Raw genomic sequence first — 3238 nt, forward strand, 5'->3', positions numbered from 1 at the left:
TAAAGTAAAAAATGCTATAATTTTTGGTTGGCCGCTAACATTCTGGGCGTGTATAGACTTAATACGATGTTCCCGAATAATTTGAAATTTTCCAATCGTTTTTCGTTTTTATACAACGACAATAAAACGGAAATAGTATTGATAACAACAATATCTAAACTGTTAGTAAAAAGGAAAGGGCAATCCGCACACTTTGATAAAGTGCGTGTATGCATGCCTTTATTTTTTTACCTTTTACGAGAAACCTCAACAATAGCCTCGAACACGGCCACTGTGCGGAGTTCATAAAAGTGTCAACAAGTCGATGGCTATTATCAACCAAACACACATGCACATACGCACTAAACACTCTTTTGCCTTTTGCCAACTTTTCGGGAGTCTCGGTAACATAGTTAGCGATGTGTATGTTGTGAATATTTTCACACCACGACAAAGCTATTCACAATAAGGTAAAAAAGAGAAAAAAATGTGTGGCAGAAAGCAAAAAAAAATAACAACAATGAGAAATAAAGTAGTGGACATTGTAAAGAGCCGCAAACTGGCGGCAAACATGAACGGTGTACCCAAAAGAAAGAATAAAAACATTTTGAAACATATACACACGAACATAACTGTAGACTGTAAAAAAATCTAAAAGTTATCGAAAGAATGCAGTAAATGGCATGAATGTTAAGTGTTGAGGTCTTTTACCAAACACAATATTCGTCCTTTGGGGAAAAAGGACGAAAAAGCTCGTCATTTTATACTTCTTTTTATTACCTTGAGTACCGTGAACCACTTTTAAAACATTTACTTTTTGATCCAGATCCAGGCACTGACTTATGCGGCCGTTCGGTCTGCTGTTCTTAACTTTCTTACAGTGGAGAAGGCCAGGATAAAGTGGCGTTATAGAGAGATTTGCCATACAGGCACGCTTGTTACCGTTCATACTTCCATTACGTCTTACATACTTACAGGATCAAGTATACATAATCAATCAATGGCTTGCCAAAACCGCTAAAAGTAAATATAAATCCAGTAAAATTCGTTTTCAATCATCTGGGGAATCCTTGAAAAAGTTAAAAGAGCAAACTGCATCATAGCGGAGTCATTAGATTTTATTGTAGGCAGATCAGCCGATGGCCAACGCACTTTGCACTCGCATTAGGTGAACATCTTCGCTGCTACTATACACTTAGGCAGGCTGCGAATTTTAATATGTAAGGATATTCGGTTCAAACTTTCAAGCAAACGTACTGCGTATAGATCCATCACTAGACCCGCAATTGACGCCAAGAGAAAAACTCATTATGCTACGCTAAAAATATTGATTACTTACTGTGTGAATCAAATAGGCAAACATAGAGTGTGCTCGTTTACTGTGAGACATCTGAATTAAGTTCACACTGTATTCTTAGCCGGCATTGGTTTTTATACTTTCGAAATTCTGGATATTTAACCGCATTTTCAAATTTAAATTTTTTCCAGTTTACTTTTTTAGGTGTGATGAGGTTTTTATATTCAGCTTAGCTCAATTTTGTATTCCTAAAATATATTTTATCAGTCATACGGCATGTTTTATCTTTCCCTGTCACTTTATATTTTTATAATATTTTATTTTTTTAGAGGCCTTCATAGATTATGGTTACAAAAAGTAAAATTTGTCGTACATTTTCTATTGGGGAATTGGGCATCCAAGATGCATTCTGAGGTTTATCTATTTTTTTTTTCCCATTCTATGTTGAAACGAAAAATCAAATCAAGTTTAACTTAAAATTGCTTTGCACTTCTTTTACTTTGTTGTTGTTATGTTTTGCTTTTTTCTTAGTCTTGTCTTTTTTGCGGTTGTGTGTTGGTCCAGTTGGTTAGTCGTTTGCAGTTGTGAGTATCGGTGAGTTTGTGTCCGTTGCTATCAGCACAACATTATTTAGTGTACAAAGTATTTTCTTTGGTTTGCTTTCTGATTTATGCAATTTTATGCGCACACACATATGTGACATTTTTTGTTTTTTTTCTTTACTTTTTTCTGTTTCAAACACATATCCTTTTTTTTTTTAATATTTTGTTTCTGTATGCATAAGTTTATTATACGTAGGGTTTAGAGGATATTTACGCAGTACAATGTAGTAAGGTAACGTCTGCTTGTTCACATTTAACTGACCTCATGCTCTTATTTAAATAATTTATGCATTTATGTGCTACATAAATCTGTAAGGATACGTATGGGTCCAGCATGCATGCGTATGTGTGATCGTATTGTTTTGACTTTTTCTATTTGGCTTCATATATGTTTACATAGTTTTTCATTTTAATTTTTTTGAAATCTTTTTAAAGCTTTTTTCTAAAAGAAAATAAAATAATAGCAAGAATTTGTAAATGCAAGAATGTCCAGCAACTGGAATTTTCCATGCAGTGCTAGATTAGCATATTCCTTGAAATAGATATTTATTTTCATCAATATTTAAAAGTAATTTTGAAAAGGATTTTTAAAGCGATGACACAAACTAAACCCTTCTTTCCAATGCTGTTGTTTCTTATGCACTGTAATCCACCTAAATTATTCAAAGGGTTGACTTTTATTCCTCAGTTAGCAATATAAAGAGGTTGTCATCTTGCACTATAGAGGTTCTTAATCTTTGCTGAAAGCTTTTCCATGAGCTACTGAAAATTTTAATAGATCAATTATTCAAAAAGGTTAATACAATTGTATTAGCATTAATATGCTTTAAAGCGTATGCTTCTGGCCAGCGTGAAAATCTATCTATCTATATATTGACAACAATATATATCGACGGCCTTTTGATGTTGGCAAAAGTCCAACCAGATCCAAATGAACTTGTTCAAATCCGCCTCCGCGCATAGGAAACTGTTAATTTAGTATGTGTTCAGTGCATTAATTACGAATTCTCGCGAAAGAGTATCTATCACTACGTTAGCTTTGCCATACATGCATCGAATATCATTTGTGAATTCAAAAATATATTCGAAGTTTCTTCGTTGACTGAGTGTTGTGACAAGTTATCCACAGCTGTATTTGAAGCCTAAAACTATTAAAATTATTAAACCTATTAATGATAGAAAAGCCTCATTGATAAAGTGGTTTAACATAGCCTTTAAGACAGGTGCATCTTTAATAAACTCAAATTATATGATAGCGTTATCGTCCTATAACAAAGTCTTAACCTTTCATTTGATTACTTTGTTAATGACGTTCGGAATCGAACTGGTATACTCTGCTAATTTAAGGTATGTGTCTATG

The sequence above is a fragment of the Glossina fuscipes genome, unplaced genomic scaffold, assembly GCF_014805625.2.
Source record: "Glossina fuscipes isolate IAEA_lab_2018 unplaced genomic scaffold, Yale_Gfus_2 213, whole genome shotgun sequence".
Taxonomy (NCBI): domain Eukaryota; kingdom Metazoa; phylum Arthropoda; class Insecta; order Diptera; family Glossinidae; genus Glossina; species Glossina fuscipes.